Source organism: Heterocephalus glaber, unplaced genomic scaffold, assembly GCF_053883595.1.
Source record: "Heterocephalus glaber isolate CG9 unplaced genomic scaffold, H.glaber_assembly_v1.0 deba00001610, whole genome shotgun sequence".
Lineage (NCBI taxonomy): Eukaryota > Metazoa > Chordata > Mammalia > Rodentia > Bathyergidae > Heterocephalus > Heterocephalus glaber.
In genome coordinates this window covers 34599413-34616145 of record NW_028258381.1, presented here as the reverse complement: position 1 = coordinate 34616145, position 16733 = coordinate 34599413, and the positions used below count along the sequence as shown (strand labels likewise).

General features: G+C 57.0%; 1 protein-coding gene and 1 pseudogene across 5 annotated transcripts in view; both read left to right on the top strand.

Annotated features, from left to right (window-relative positions):
* Positions 1-16733, top strand: part of Mad1l1 (mitotic arrest deficient 1 like 1) — a 348970-nt gene that overhangs the window by 306832 nt on the left and 25405 nt on the right. Inside the window, exon 18 of one of the 5 annotated variants that reach the window (XM_021254640.2) lies at positions 1-16733. This exon is cut by the window's left edge and continues 14508 nt beyond it. The exons of the other annotated variants lie outside the window; for them this stretch is intronic. The gene's annotated coding sequence lies outside the window, so the exon portion shown is untranslated. 5 annotated transcript variants of the gene reach the window in all.
* The window catches only part of LOC147822687 (pro-neuropeptide Y pseudogene), a 26641-nt pseudogene extending 9908 nt beyond the window's left edge, over positions 1-16733 (top strand).

The window sequence follows — 16733 nt, the reverse complement described above, 5'->3', positions numbered from 1 at the left end:
ATAGGCTCTCAGGCCACCTGGCTCTCTCGGGTGCCACAGCTCCTGAGCGTAGGAGGTAAAGTCCAGCTCCAGCCCCTGAGCCCTCACAGAAGAGCAGTTGGGGACCTCATGTCTGTCCACCTGGAGCTGGGCCCATGTGGAGGGCTGGATACATGTCATTCACGCACCTGTCTTCACCCAGAAGCCTCAGGCCATCTGCCCTGAAAGGTGCCAGTGAATAAACTGGCCCTCGGCCTTTGCTGTGCTGTCCCCGGGCTGTGTCCCATGAGCCTGCTGACCCAGTCTCCCCAGGATTTCTGTCCACCTTCTGCAAAGAAAAACAGGAGTTAATGTGGTAAAAACAGATTATATTCAGGACTAATGCAACAGGGAGGGAGACCTCTGTGCAGAACTGGGCTCAACTCCAGTGTGAGGAAGCATCAAGGAGAGGGGCTTCTGGCTAAATCTACAAAGCAGGATTCTTGCCAGAGACAGGGCGGGGTGACCAGACATCACCCAGGACGAGGGGATGGAGCATGAAGGAACCAGTCAGACAAGGAAGGAGATCAGGCATTGAGGGGGGCTCTTGCTCAAGTTGAGTGGTGCAGACACCTGGTTGACAAGAGCTGAGGGGATCCCCAGAAGGATCTGGTTGATAATAGCCTTTGTTGGTTTTGCCATCTCAAAATGCCCTCACACTGCCTGAAAGGCCAGCACTCCCAGGAGGCGAGGCCTGGCCCATAGCCTCCATGTGGAGCTTCAGTCGGTGCCTGCCTCTCCTCTCCTTGATCCTGCAAACCCTGTAAGAGCCTTCATTCATAACTGCAGTGACCAGGCTTCTTTCCTAGCCTCCCAGGAACAGCTTCGGGGAGGGTTTGGGCACAAAGAAAGCTATCGGCAAGGTTTCCTACAGCCTCCCCTCTCCACACTCACCAGGCAGCTGTCCCCACAGAGACTCAGTTTTCTCCTGGCACCAGCAACTCCTGGCTTGTGTAGCAGGGCTGGTGTCGCTGAGCAGTGGGACAAAGGCCTAACTTCCCAGAAGAGCAGAGCAGCCCCTTCTCCCCAGGTGGCTCTGTGGCACCTGCAGGGTGTTGGAGCTGCCTGTGAGAGAGCCTGTTGGGAGGCCCAGTCCCACCTTGAGCCCTTGTGATGGCTGTTTTCTGTAACTGACTGGAAGCCCAAGCAGGCAGGTGACCCCTGTTGAAGAACCTGGCCTGGCTGAGTAGAGATGTCCCCAAAGCCCCTGTTGAGACCGTGAAGTGGGTTTGGATCCTTCCTGCAGTCCTGCCGGCACGTTGGCAGGCCCGGGCACCTCACACCCACCTCACCCCTTGGTGCTGGCGCTACCTTTGCCTCTCTCTCTGATTCCTCCAAGACTGGACCTCCAGGCCCTGTCCCCCCAAAGCCATCACCCTCTCCCACCTGTGGCCCACATGGGCTCCAGAAATGTTTGTCTGGTTGTCCCCAGGGTCACCAAGGGCAAGGGTCCCGCTGGGTGGCCCCTGGCTCTAATGCCAGAACTCAGGCCCTGAGCTGCAGGGGCTACTCTGTCGCTGCCAGTTCAGGAACTCAGCATGCTTGGTGGTGTGCAGCAGCCTGGGCCAGGTGCTTTAGTTGCCTCTAGAGGCCCACTGCTCATCCAAGCCCTCCTGCTCAGAGTGACATGTGGGGCCTATCGTTCTCTCCAGTGCCTGCTCAAGAGCTGTTCACTGGGCTGGGCCTCCAACATTCACCAGCCTGTGAAATGCCTGGCCCAGCACCGCCAGGATTGTCCCAGTACCACCAAGTGGCAGAGGGGACAGAAAAGGAGATGAGAGGCGCTGTTGGTTTAGCGACTGCTGGCCCTGAACCCAGCCATGCACTGTTCACCTGGTTCCCTCCCACTACCCCCATGGCCAGGGCCAGGCCCTTCTGGGCTGGCTCCACTGGTCCCTGCCTCTGCAGCTCACCCTCAATGGCCATCCTGTCAGAGCATCTTGGAAGCGCCCAGTGGGTCTGGTGGGCATCATACTCCACACACACAACTGCTGCCAGCCGGCGATGTTAAAGGCAGAGCCTAGTGGTGCACAGAACCAGCTCCTGTCATCACAAGAATGGACTGAGGTCCTCGGCTCCCCTCCACCGTGTTCACTGCAATGGTGCTAATTGATGATTGTAACTCATTACAAACTCACTCTAATTAAATTACCCATCGGTGGCTGGGAGATTAATGGCACAGCCAGGTTAGAGCATGATTACAGTTACTCTTGGCCCATTTCTCAGTGCTTTTTTTTGTGTCTCTGATGGTGAAGGCTGGAGAGCAGGGGAGACTCCGTTTCATACACACCAAACTCATCCAGGCGGTGTCATGTGCCCTGTCCTAGGGTCCCCCACAAGTCAGGGAGCTGGGACACACCTCCTGCTGGAGATCCCTGGTAGTGAGCAGCAGGAGGAGCTGGAGCCTGGCAGGAGGCAGCAGGCCCCATCCCAGGGCTGTGAGAGGGAGCATCCACCAGGGGATGTAGGGTACAGTCTGTGTGGGTGCCTGGGGTATGCTTAAGGTCACATGCATTGGATGACAGCCAATTCCCCAAAGTGTCTTCTGGTACCGATCAGCCTGAGGTTTTCCCATGACCCTTGGCAGCTGTATGAGGTGGACATTAGTATCAGGTCCTGGTGCACATGTGGCCCATGGGACTGCAGCACTAGCTCCCCTTGGGGACTTACAGTGATACACGGGCTCAGGCCCCAGCCCAGGCCTGCTGAGTCCCAGCCTGGACCAGGGGAGACAGCCATGTAGGAGAGTTTGGGGTAGGAGAGGCCTGCATCATTCTGTAGGATAGGTTCACCTGGGATTGCACTGCTGGACTATATGTAGGGGCGGAGTCACTATGCAGAGTATTAGGTATGCTGGGGTCACAGTGCAGAATACTGGGTGTGCCAGGGGTCACACTGCCAATCCGTGGCCCGGGCCTGTCAAGCCCTAGTGAATATTCCCAGACAGGCCAGGGAACCGCTCTGATCTGCAAGAAAGAACATCCTGGAGCAAGGTGACTTGCCGGCAGCACCTCGGAGAGTGTGGGAAATCCCCAGAGCACTAAGATTCTGAGAATGCAGCAGAGCAAGGCCCAGCATACAGTCCCTGCATAAAGCATCGGTCACATGTGCCCTGGCCAACCCGCCAGGCAGTACTTCATGAGTTATTTCTGGAAGCACAGCTGGGCTGAGCCCTGGCCTCACTCTGCCAAGGACACACATCTGACGGGGGTCCCCACATCCCAGGAGGGATCCATGGGTTGAGGAGTCTGTTGGCCTGTCAGTGGGACCTCCAACTTCCCTACAGTGACCTGCCTTTGGGACATGGCCCATAGGCAGAGGCCCAGAAACATGCTCCCCAGCTGTTCTCACGGCTCACTTGTTCAAGGTCCATGAAGGTCTCCTTTGTTTCAAGGACCATGAAGCCTGGGCTGAGCAGACTGTTGGGTGGCTACTGCAACTTGGCAGCAGGCAATGCAGAGGTTTAGTGGACCTTAATCAGAGGTTCTGGGCACCTGAAGCCATGCCTGGTCAGGTGGCAGGAGCCATGTGGGAGGGCAGCATCCTTGCACAGCGTGGTGTGACGTGTGCACACTTAGGCTCCTTGCTCTTCCCGCATCACTTTCCAGCTCCTAAGCTGGCACCGTAGTCTGCATGGAACTGTGGTCTCTGCTGTTTGCGGTCTTCCATGCCTCTGAATTCACCCCTGTGATGGTCACTGCATCGCAGCTCCTTGGAGCCTGTCCTACCCACAGTTCTCCTCGCTGTGCCCAGGTGTAGGACCCTCCCCTCCATCAGGGAACAGGCTCCTGTGCTTGCTCACCCTGTGCAGACCAGGTCAGCCTCAGCCATTCAAGTCACGCTGGAGAGAGGTGACCAATGGGGCCCTCCTGCCTGGCTCTCCCTGCTGCCTCCTTGGCCTGTCACACAGATGTTCTTATCTGGCACCAGGCAGTCAGGAGGCCTTGCTTAAGATCTGCTGTCAGGTCAACCACTGAAGGACACACATGGGGGTGGCCAACAGCATGAGTTGCAGCAGCCACAGCCAATAACAGGGACTGGACGGTGTCAGAGGCCAACAGAGCTTGTGCTTCCCCCAGAGACCAGGAGTTGCAGAGGGAGAGACTTGAAGATGGTGTTTGCGTCCCGGCAGTGCCACCATGTGATCTTGGGGCCACTGTGGAGTCAAGTGGGCTGATGTGTGGGAACCCCCACCACCCTGTACACCTGGAGCTGGGTGAGATGCCTTGGGCTCTGGAGACAGCAGTAGCCAAACTCAGGAATCAGGACTGGATCCACAGCCTCCCTCCTGCCATCCTCAGGCAGTGTACAAAAGTGCTGGCCTTGTGAAGGAGGGGATGTGGGGTCTCTTAAAGCCCGATGTCTCTCCTGATTACCAGAGGTGGTGGAAAAGCACGAGACGACAGTGTTTTAATGATGTGATTCTTATCGGGGCAGAGACTCTTAAATGCATTGTAATCTATTTTTAATAAGTCATTCAAACAGGCTCAGCTCCAGTTAATGTCCAGAGCTGATAGCTAAGGCCCTGCCGGGTCCCTTTGATGAGGGCTGCCCTTCATGTCCCCTTCCTAACCATCTTACTGAAGGAGACTGTGGTTGGAGGAGGAGACACATGGCCTTGCAGCCCTTCTCTTCCTGCCTTTGGGAGCCTCAGCCAGCTGAGGTGCCCAGAATGAGAATCGGGCCATGGCAGCAGGTAGAATCACAATCAGAACCCTCCAGGATGTGCTTCCCCTTTGCTCTCTGCTGAAGGACTAAGTGAACAGGCTCCTAACATCTGTCTGGGATCCAAACGGCCCAGAGGCCTCAAGGAGCAAAGATGCTGCTGCCAGCTGCTCCCCAGGGCCTCGAGCACAGCCCTTGCCCCTTGTTCTGTGTGGGAACCTGTTCTCTTCTAGCTCCTGGGTCTGTGCCACCACAGCCAGCACCTGCCATCCTCTGCTCCTGTCCCCCCACCCCCACTTTTCTTTAGCCCTGGGCCCTCTGAGAGCCTTTTGCTGGGAGGTAGCTTCATTGTGTCCCTGGTGCACAGCCTGGCGATGCCAGCCAACCAGAGGAAACCTTTACATCACACTCCCACCAAGCCTGCAGAGCAGGGTCCTGACTGCCTCAGTCTCCCTCTCCCACCCTGGCTTGGCTAAGTCTCAGGTTCTCAAACTGTGGCCAGCCTCAGGTCCCCACCTCTGGGCCACCAGGTGCCTCAGTGACCCCCTGTGGTCAGGAGTACGGGTGACAGAGGCAGATAGTCCTGGCTCCTCCTCAGTGAGTGGAGGTTTGGGCAGGCGGTCATGGAGTTGGATCCAGTTGTGCAGCACAGGTAGGGTCCCCAGCACAGTGCCAACAGGACAGTCACCCTGCCTCTCCTTGCCTGGCTTGGCTTAGAAGACTCACAACCAGCCAGCCTCCTAGCCCAGGCCAGGCTTAGCTTCCTGTGCCACCAAGAGGCTGTTCATGTGTCAGGCACTGCCTGCCTGGACCAGCCCTGCAGGGCTAGTACTGGTCACACTGGCAGCTAGACCAGGGCCCTCTGGAGGTTTAGCTGAGCTAAACTAGAAGCTGTTGTCCAGGTCATGGAACCGCCAAGCCCTGGGTGCAGGAGCAGGGGGCTCTGCTGCAGGCCCTGGTGGGGTTGGCTGAGTGGGTGGTGCTCTAGCCTGCAGGCAGAGGCTGCCATGAGATAGATAAAGGGAGCAATCGCCTCCTAGCACACAACAGCCTGTCTCTGGGTCTGTGCATGCCGAGTCTCCAAGGCAGCCAGTCCTGATTAACTGTGCAAACTTAATTAGTTCACATCCAAGTTTGTGGAAGGCATTCCTCGAGGGAGCTGTGTGAACAGCCTCCGGTTACCAAGAAGACCAGATTCCACGACGAGGTGATGGTATTAATATTGAATATCCCTCCTTGGGCTTCCATTCCTCCCCAGCTGTAAAAGACTCATCTTCCCCCAGGCTTCTCTGATGCGCTGCTCTTGTAAATAATATGAAACCAATTTCTTCCGAGATTGAAAGAGAGGAGTGGGCGCCTGTCCCAAAGTTCCTGGAACCTGCCCTGAGCGGTCAGCTCCGATCTGAGGGGCAGGAGGACACCCTACATCTCCCAGGAGTCCTGGTTGGGCCGCGCTGGATCCCCCACACCTGACAGGACAGGCCTTCGTGGGGACTATCCCGAAAGCTGCTTGGGTGCTGCCCCTCCCCAGTCACTTGGGCAGCAAAGGCTTGATGGCTGGGCATGGGGTGGGTGCTCAAGACAGTGGGTGTGGTGAGTGGGAGGCAGGCTCCAGAGGCAGTGTCCATCCTGCATGTTCCAGGAATCCTCCAGCTGGCTCTTTTGGAAGGTCCAAGAAACATTTCCTTTCCTAATAAATTGCCCAGCTGCTGGTGTGTCTCCAGGATGTTCCAATTGGCCCTTTAAAGACTCTGCTGGCAGGGGGGTGTTCAGAAGCCAGGAGCACTTTGGATAATGACACATCCTGTTCTGAGCTTGGCCCCATCAAAGGGAATGGCCAGGCCTTTGATCTTCTGGTTCCCTGAAGCTCTGGGAAGATTGCCCCTCCCCCAGGCCCCACCCAGAAAATAGGCCCAGACCTGCCCTGCTTGGGCAGTGCTAGTTCTGGACAAGAGCTTTCCCTCCTCCTCAGAAAAAGGGCTCCCTCCTCATCCCTCCTCCCAAAGGCCCTCACCCTGGGCCTCCTGAGAGGGAGCATCTGGCCCCTGCTGACCCCACTAAGTTGGCTTCTCAGGCTTCCTCTCGGGCTTTCTGCCCACAGTTGCAGGTGCCTGAAGCAGACAGTGGGAACACACAGTCTCATGGGCCCCCGGGAGTGCTGGGAGCACTGTCCACTGGGCCGCAGGGCCAGAGGAAAGTGATGTCCATTTGCACCTGAGGCTCTTGGCTATAAACCAGGCTAGCTAGAGTGGGCATGGCGTGGAACAGCAACAGTCCAGTAACCAAGGCCAGGATGGTGCCCATGCTCGTGCCCTCCAGCCTCCTGGACACAGGAAGGGGCTGCCTGCAGGCCATATGCCACCATCCCCAGGACCAAAGCACCAGCCCCCTCCCTCTTTGGGGAGGCCTCCCGCAGGCAGGAAGAGGTCTGCCGCAGCCTGCCTGTGCTGATGGCTACTGCCTATGGCCAGGGTGAGCACTTGGCCATAGCTGGCCTGTAATGGGCTCTCCGTGGACCCTTAGCCAATCCTTAACTAGATATCTAGTCCTTTTCCTCCCTCCCTCTCCTGATTGACAATGCTCCCCTATCCCTGAGCTCTACTAAACCTCTTCGTGGGACCCTCTATGCAGACTAGTCCAGGGCTCACCTCTTCTCATGTGGCCTCCCTGTCCCCAGAGACAGTGTAGGACCACCTCAGTCAGCGCTCATGGAACATGGGGGCCTGTGTGACCCCCAGGACTTTGCTCTGCCTGGCCCCAGGTAGCTCCACCGCCAGCCTAAGGCAAGTGGATGGGGGCTCCATTGGGTTATTTTGTTTGTTTAATTATTTTCGTAGTTACTCTATAGCAGGCAAGGGTTGTTTCACTTAACAGTGGTAATACAAAGCTGACTTTAATAAGGAGTTTGTTTACTTTAGCAAGGGCGGCTGACTTAAAGCCCCAAAGTGAACAGCACTCTAGGGCACATTACAGGTGACTTCCGCTTGTGAACCAGCTGGGCAGCTCCTTCCCAGCACAGCAAGGCAGATCTGGCTCATTTTACCATACAGATAGGGATTCTGACATTGTCAAGGATTGAGAAACTCCGGTAGCAAGTAGCAAAGGACAGGCGAAGCAGCTGCATATAAGCCAGACCCTGCTACAAAGCCATTGTTGAGAGCAAATCCTGCAGGTTCTTACTCTGGGATCCCTGTCAGACTTCTTGGAACAGGACAGGACTTGAGGGCAGGGTGAGGGGGGCATGAGCCTTATTTTCCTGTAGGGTAGCCGTTCTCAGCTGGGCTCCTCCTGCCTCCCAGCAGACACTTCATTTGTCACATGGTCGGGGATCCTGCTAAACACCCTACAACACACTGAAGCCAGCTCCAAGCGCAGTGGGGAGAGTGGGGGTCACCTGAGAGCCACTGGACAGGGACCAGGGACCCTCTCCTGCCCACAGGCACAGCCCACTCTCATTATGGGCTGAGCAGGTACGAGTTCAGAGAAGCTGAGCACTGGCTGGAGTCTCCCCGGGGAGGACAGGGCCCAGTCAGAGGCCAGTGCTGCTCTGCCTCCTGCCCCCTTAGTGCTCATTTGAAAGGCAAGGTGAGGAAGCAGCACCTCTGGCTTGCACACTGGGTGGGAGCAGGCCTTGATCCCGACCATTCCCTGTGCTGGACTCTGTCTGATCCAGACGCTCATGCCTGGTCTCACTCTTGCCTCGCCTGTCATCCAGCTTCTGTCTGCTGCCCGTGGTGTCCAGCCCACCTGATCCCTCTCTTGACAGGCTGGTCCCACCTGGATGAGTTGCGGTCCATGAGCTGTTTCACGTTATTTCAGATATGCCTTCCAGTGCCCCTCCCAGGTGCTGTTCCTGTTTCTGCAAGGCTGTTGCTAACCACTAGGGATGACCGGCTCCTTCTGTGGGGTCACAAGAGCTATCTGGCCACCACATACAAATCGACAGTGTCATCAGCCATTACATTATATTACAGTCAGTTGATAACAAAACAAGAAAACCAGATGTCATGTAATCGGGCTTGTACAGAGCATCCAACCTTTCAGAGCAGGAGCTGGGGAGGAACACCCAGGAGGAGGTTTCGTGGTGACACCAGTGTTGGGCTGGTGGCTTCCACAGTAGCCCTCGACCAGAGACAGAGCCACCAGCAGCCTTGCTCTTCCCTCCAGGTCAAGGCTTCATCCTAGGTCATCGCATGGCATAACCAGAGGTTGTCTCCCGGGCATCTTCAGGCCTCTGCTGAAGCATTGTGGTAGCAACCATTGTCTCATTTTATAGCTGAGGAGATACAGCCTCAAAGAGGTGGAAACCCAGATGCCATACAACTGTGTGGCACAGCATGTGCTGCACCGTGGATCATCTGGCCCTTAGCCAGGGTGGCTGGGCAGCCCTCATCCCCTGCTGTGTCCTAAGCCAGCCCTGTGTGTGTGCACTGCCTCATCCCAAGCTGTTGTGCAGACCTGGGACCCTAAGCTCTCGCTCTGCTCCCTGGAAGGGGCAGCAGGCCCTGCTCCTGCTCACCAGGCAGCTACCCATATTCGACTCATTTTCTTCTCTGTGCTAAGGCAACAAGGACTCCAGAGAGTGGAGGGTCACCCACCAGCTCCTTCAAGGCCAATCCTGTCCCAGGTGTGTGGACCTCCACACACGTGGCTGCATGCCCACTGCCTCCACCAGTCTGTGACAGGCACCATGACTACTCTTATCCTGCATGTTTCTGCCAAATTGAGGCGGGAGCCGGGGGCTGTCTTCCGATTGTTGCTGTGTTTCTGTAGGCTTCATAAACAAGATGGCCCAGTGGGCTGACCACATACCCATGCATCTAAGGGCTGTCCTTGTGAAATCAGTTGTTCTTCCAGCCACAACCTCCTGGGCGGTCCTAGCACCCTGCTCCAGCAGCATCTGGCATGGCCATGTAGCAGTGGTGAGCCAAGCAGTCTCCTCATGACAGGGCCAGTTGAGGCAGCTGTAGGTGGGAAAGAAGTGTGTGGCCATTGCAGCGACATACCTCACAGAAGACAGAAGGCCCAAATGAGCTCGCTGACCACCTTCCTAGCCCTGGGCACATGACCCGGATCTGCCTCACGCAGCCCCCCTCCTAGGGATCCCCATTTGAGCAGAGGCACACAAGCACACTTGCTGGGCCCCTACGCCAGGGACATTTGTTTAAATGTACAGGTGTCTTTGGACATGGCAACACGTCTGCCACTGGCAGTTTCAGCCACCCCCTTCCTGGGGACAGGTCCACTCAGCTCTGAAGGAGACTGAGCCCCATGGTAAAGAGAGGCTTGGAACAGCTAAGAGGTAGGTGTCTATCCTGAAACACGTTCCCATGCACGGTGCTCCCAGGGTAGGCACGGTGGGGACCTCAGCAATCCATGACATGCGGACAGCTGTGTCTGGAGCTAGGGGGTCTGGGGATGGAAGGTTGAAACAGAGCCTGAAGGATAAAGACCACCTGTGAAGAGCTAGGAGAATGTTCCAGAGAGTTCGAAGAGCTACCTGAAGGCCAGGGTGGCAGAGCATGAGGCAGGAGGCTGGCAGGAGTGGGGTTCAGGCTGGTCACTGTGTGCTGGACTTGAGTACTTGCCCCTTGCAACCTCTGGGCCTTGGGCCTTGGGGCTCACCCAGCCACTGCCTGCAGCACCATCTCCTTAGGCTCCCTGTGACCTACTCAGTCCTTGGTGCTCAGTGTGAGCACCTTCCCCCTGAAGCTGTGCCCCATCCAGCATTGACCCCTGAGCTCCTCCTCCACACCTACGGACATGTTATAGAAAGCCGAGTGGCCGGTGTGGGTCCCGCCCACAGCTTGCAGCATCTTTCACCTGCCTGATTGCTCCCCAGCAGAGCCCGTCTGGGGAGGCCTGTTGCTCCCTCTGCCCCTTCCTCCATCAGAGCCTGCTGTGATAAGGCCTGGAGCCCCCTCCTCTCTGAGGTGCCAGGCAGACATCGGAAGCTGACTGTCCAGCCACAGAGCAGGCACGCCGGGGAGGGGTCTGTTTGTCCCTGCAGTGGTGTGGGCATCAGGGTGGCTTGGCGTCTGGGCCCTCAATACTGAGGGAGGAAGAGGGAGGAGGCAGCAGCCTGGTGTGGGCCAGCTGTTGCAGAGAGATGAGGCACTTCGGGGATACATTGCCACCAGGTCATGGGCCCTCTGTGCTGGGCTCGGTGACCACTCTCTTTAGGAGTATTTGAATTTTTTTAATTTTAGTTAAAGTTTTGCAACGGTGTATGTTTGCAGATATTAAAAACTACAAAATTGCGCACTTTGGAAATCCACCGGCCCCACAGGCAGCCATTGTTAGGTATTTCCTAAACACTCCTGCAGAGATCCTTAGTGGTGATGGAGGTGTGTGCACAGCATGCACACACACATGTTGGTGTGTGTTAAACACAAATGGCCCCCAGTCACTTCTACTCTGTGTTTGACCTTTACCCTGTGGGCACACTGTGCTGCCTCTTTCTCTCTGATGCTGCATGGTAACCCTGGGAACTGTGACTTGCTTGCTGTAAGTTCCTCCCCCAGGTGAGGGGATCTTAGCCCTAGGTGTGCACAGGTCTGTCAGCACACATTGTGTGTGAGCATGTTTTGCTGTGTTTTCCTCAGGAGGACTGCAGCCCAGGGCAGGGTGCTCCATGCCCAACAGTTTGTGAGCAGAGTCCTCTGGGCCCTGAAGGGTGGCCCGCCCTCCATCAGGTGCCCGTGGCTGGGGTGGCCCACAGGAAGCAGTTTAGAGTCCTATAGGCACAGAGGGAGTTGAGCAGGCCACCTACCCTATAGCAGGCACACAGAAACACAGAGCCGAGTCTATGCCACTGGTAAGTGGGGTGAGAGGCAGGGCACAGGGCTGCACCACCAAGCCTCTCAGGTAAAGCTGGGCAGCTTTGTCTTCCCCACACTTATCTGGGGAAGAAGGGTAATGTGTGGCGGAAGGGACAGGGTGTCTCCAGAAGGAAATGCTCTGGAGCTGAGGCCACATGTGCAGGGGATCAAGCCCTGGGGTCTTGCCTATCTCTGTTATTTGGAGGGCCATGGGGGCTGTTGCCAGTGTCCTGTGCCTCCCTGCTGGCAGACTCCTCAAAACAGATGCCTCAGGGTCCCCAAAGGACAGTGTAAAGTCTGTGAGCCTTAGACCAAAGGAGCCCTGTGAATACCCCCACCTGGAAGGAGCCCCATTGCTTTCTCTGAGGCCCTCAGGCAAGACTGTGGTCTGCCTCCAGGTGAAGCCCCTGCTGTGGGCAGTGCCAGCTCTACAAATCCTTCCAGCAGTCACCTGGGCTGTGGCTCAGGTGCAGCCTCTGCCCTCTTGCCCTGGGGCCGAGAGGAAGAGGTGAACTCAGTAGAGGTAAGGTCTGGAGGTGGCTGCAGTTGATGCCTGGGGAATCCGGCAGCCTGTTCCCTCTGTCCCACGGGGCCATCTTCTCCATCATCATCACTCAGGGACATGGAGGAGGCCAGGGGCTGGTGGTCCTTCCTCTGGTGCTTCAGTGTTCCGTGCAAGGTTGGCTGCTCGGAGGCCATGCAGGAGTGACCCCTCCAAGTATGCCCGTGGGAACAGGCATGGGCTGGCACCCTGTGCACAGCAGAGGGAAGGAAGCAGGTGCAAGGCTGCAGACACTAGGAAACGGGTCTGGGGCTGAGCCGAAAGCAGGGACTTGGGGAGGCCTGTCGTCCACGCTGTGGCCTCGCTCACAGGGACTGGGAGGTTGTGGTGTGTGAGAGGAGGACCTAGACGTGGCCTGGTGCTGCCACTGCAGGGGGGCTGGCCTGCCCTCGGAGTGGTTACAAGACAGGCCAGGGAGAGTAGGCACCATGGGGCACTCACAGGCCCAAGTCCCCTTTGGCCTTTGTCATCTCACAGTCCCAGGCTCGAGGGAACTTGCCCTTGCCTTGGTGACCCCCCTGGGGCAGGAGGCCACACCCAGAAATGGAGATGCCAGGCGCTCAGGCCTCTTGCCCCTCTCCCCAGGGCTATGTCCCTAGCCACGTCGAGCATGGGCAAGGGGGCTGCAGGTCTGACCTTGGTGCCACTGTCACCCCCACCACTGGGAGCCCGAAACTGGGGTAGGGGTGCCCGCAAGAAAGGATCCTAGCACCCTCCCAGGTGGCAGCAGAACCCTGCGCGTGCTTTGGGACCCCTGCCCACCATTAAAGAATGTGCTCAGTAATGATTTCCACCACTCACCAACCTGACCGCGTGCTGAGGAAAAGCAAGTCAAAATTAAATCAAATTTCAAATGTTAAACCAACCAATTAAAAAAAGCAATCAAACGGAAACATGCATTTTTCAAAACCATGTTGTTTACTCTGTCATAATTAATGTGTTCAGGAAAGAGTCTGGGCTCTAGGGAACAGCCAGCCACAGCATGGGCCGGGCCCAGTAACGGGACACTGGCCCTGTGTCACTGAGGACAGCAGGGGCTGGACACTGGCCAGCAGGGTTGTGTGTTGGGGTCAGAAGCCTGACCCAAGTGCCTTCCTGTCCCATACACCTGGAGCCCTGCTCCTCTTGCCTTCCTGGCCCAAGAGGCTCAAGAGACAAGGGCTGGTGGGAGGTGAGAGCCAGATGGAAGAGAGCTCTTGCTACAGTGGGGCCACCTGCCTGCACAGCCTCTCTTCAGGGTCCCAGCTTCCTCCCTGGCCACTCGCCCTCCTCTTCCTCTTCTTCCTCCCTAGCCAGGGACGAGGTCGTACAAGACCACAGAAGTGTGCTGCCCGCCATCCGAGCTGCCCTGACCAGGGGGTACCCCAAGAGCCTAGGACACTTAGCCAAGCATCTTGGGCATTTGAACATCAGCCCGTCTGGACAGAGACACTGCACCCCTGTTGGGGCTGTGGATGTAGGCCAAGGAAGGGGGGCCAGGCCTGCACCACCCCCTCCTCGTTGGGGCTGTTGATGGAGTAGCCCAGGGAAGGGGGAGGCAGGTCTTCCCACAGCCATCCCTTAGACAGCTGGACACTGCTAGCCAGAGGGAGTCTCGGGGTGCTGGGAGGGAAATCCAGCACCACCCAGATCGGGCTCCTGTCCCTTCACACACCCCCTCCACACCTACCCAGGAGGGCATCCACAGGGTGCTGTCTGGAGGACACAGCCAGGGCACCTGAGGTGCTGTGTGCACATTTGTTGCATGTCCCAAAGGCCACGGTGTGAGAAGCCTAGGAACACCCCAGAGAGGGAGGCGGAGTCCCACAGTCCTGCCCACCCCCAAGTGAAGGGGACCCGGGAGTGGTCTGAGTTCTTCCATCCACTGCAGCCTGAGCCCAGGCAGTCCTGGAACATTCAGGGGCACCTGACACACCAAGCCTGAGGGGACACAAGGGACACGAGCATCTGGGGCCACGGCAAGCTGATTAGGGCTTGTCCAGAGCAAGGCCTGTGCTGTTCTCAGTTCAGTGACTGCTGAGGGAGCTTCAGAGAACTGGGCTGGACCTATTGGGAGCCTCCTCCTGAACGTTTATTAATGACGCTTATCTCTGTTCACACGGCACTCAGTCGATGCAGACTGTAGGTAATAAACAGACAGCGAGCGGGCTGAGATGATAAATTATCTGCTCAATAATTAACAAATTAGCAGGCAGATGGCTGGGTGCTGCAGGCACGTATGGTGCTGTGTGCAGGGTGCCTGCTCTTCCCTCACCCGGCCTGGAAAACTGCTTGTGAGGTAGGCCTGCAAGAAGGTGCTCCCCTTCCTCAGGACAGAGCTCTCCTGGGGTTGAGGCTTAGGGTGAGGCCACTTGAAGCCTGGGGAAATCGAATGGACCCGTGTGATGGGAGGGGAAGGCACTGGAAGGGCAGGGGTGGGGGGTGTCTCCTGAATTTGATTGGGGGCCTCAGAGCTAGTTCTTTAAGGTCAGGGTGGACCCTAAAGAGGTACACAAATGGTCAGGGCTGTGTCCTTATGTTCATGAAGAGACTCTCCCCGCCCCTCCCCACACACACACCAGGGATTGAACTCAGGACCTTGCCAGCCAGGCGTGGCGCCACTGAGCTAAATCCCAAGCCCATGAGGAGACTTTGAAAGGACCCAGTGGCCTCTGCAAGGAACCTAGGGGCTGTGGAGGTGGGGCTCCCTCCCCAGTGGGCTCAGGTGCAGAGCCAGAGCTGAGAAGTCCAGGGGGCTGGCCTTGTTGGCCTTGGGCTTACTCAGGCTGTCACGCCTTTCTCTCTCCCATTTCTCCCTCCCAGGGTGCGAGCATCTGTCACCTGCGTGTCCTGCCGTGGTGTTTGGGGAGCACATGTGTAGCCTACCTGATTTCATGCTGGGAGTGGGGGCCTTGCCCGTGGCGCCTCCACCATGAGTCTCCATCTCTGGTTTAGAGGATATCTGTATGGGACTGTGGGCCTGAGGTCCATAGGTTAGTACTGGAAAGAGTCAAGACTTTGGAGCTATCGCGATTAATGTGTTTTCTATATAAGAAAGACATGGATTTGGGGTGTTGGGTAGGATGCCATGGGCTGGAGTTTATGTCCCCGAGTTCTCATGTTGAAACCTCTGCAATGTGAAGGCGCTAGGAAGGGAAGCCTTTGGGAGGTCACAGGCAAGGCCACAGCAGGGACCCTGGAGGCAAGAGATCAGGCTCTTAATGAGAGCCGCCCACCCCCCGGCCCCGGGAGGTAGGTGGGAAGCAGGTCTCACAAGACTCTGATCTGCTGGTGCCTTGGTCTCTGACTTCCAGCCCCCAAACTGTGAGAAACAACTTCTATGAGACAGGCCTCTGAAGTAGCAGATATCACCCAGGCAGGGTAGGGATCCAGCCACCTGGGCAGCCACAGCCGGTGACTCAGCACCTGCCATGGCTGCCGATGTGCTCAGTCATTACCAGGAACATTGAGGGCCAGGGCAGGATGTGGCCTTGTGGGGTGGCCCACTGCTGATGGATGTGGCCTCCAAGGGCGAGTGGATCGAGTGGATAAATGTGCCTGGCACCGTGATGGAGCTGGTAATTACACTTCACCGTGAGCAGTATTAATCTCAAGGCATTCAGCACACCGCATGAGGGTCGGGGCACAGCACCGCTGACAGTAGGAAAAGCCATTTATTACCCTGATAAATTGCCAAAAGATGGACTTTTTGGCCAACTCCTGGCAGAGCTTTCTGGGGGCTTTAATAACAGGGCTGAGCCAAGACCTGTCAGGCGGCCATGGTCCTCAGCTGCTCAGGACAAGGGGCCAGTCAGAAATGGAAGCTTCTAGGGACCCTTGCCACCTGCTCTCAGGTGAGTCTGACCACTGTGGAGCACCAGCCAGAAGGGTGCTGCTGTGTGGGGCTGGAAGGCAATCTTTGTCTGCTCTGTCAGGACGCACAGTGGGGCAAGGAGTAGGCCAGGCCACAAAAGTGGGTGTGGAGGCCTTGGGTGTGAAAATATCCCAGCTACACTTTTTTTCTCCTTCTCTACGTTGTCCCCAAAGAGCACAGGTTTGCTGGGTGGGAACACTGCTATCCTTCCTGTGTACTGCCCAGCAGGCTCCCATCCTGCAGGATGCTCTGTCAGGCAGGCAGCAGCACTGTGTCCATGGACCCCACTCCCCAGGTGGTCCCACCACTTAGAAGAGGCTTGGCCGAGGCTGGACTCCCCTGCCCACCTGCCACCCAGCCCACACAAGCTTGGGGCCTTTGCCTCCTTCCTCGGGACATCTCAACTTCACTGTTCCGTGCCACCATCTGGCCCATGGTCAGTTCACAGAGCAAGTGTGCGGTGAGCAAAGAGCAAAAGCAGGCAGTCATTGGCGGGCGTGCAAGGGAGAGCTGAGGCTCCAGGGTACTCCCATGGTCTCAGCCTCCAGGTTCCTGAGCCTGCCGTCCTGTCCCACTTGGTGACTGCACCTGAGGCCTCTCCAAGGGCAACTGAAGCCCCTGGGGGTCTCCTGTGCCCAGCAGGTACAGGGTGGAAGCGGTGAGCAAAGTCCTTAGGTGCCTGCTACAGGCTCCGGTGATTTAGTGGCATGATTACTTCCTAATGCAACACCTCACAGGCTTTTTATTAGATTTTTTCCCCCCTTTTCCTTGCAAATGCTCTTTGGAAATAAACACCTGAGGCTGTTATACTTTA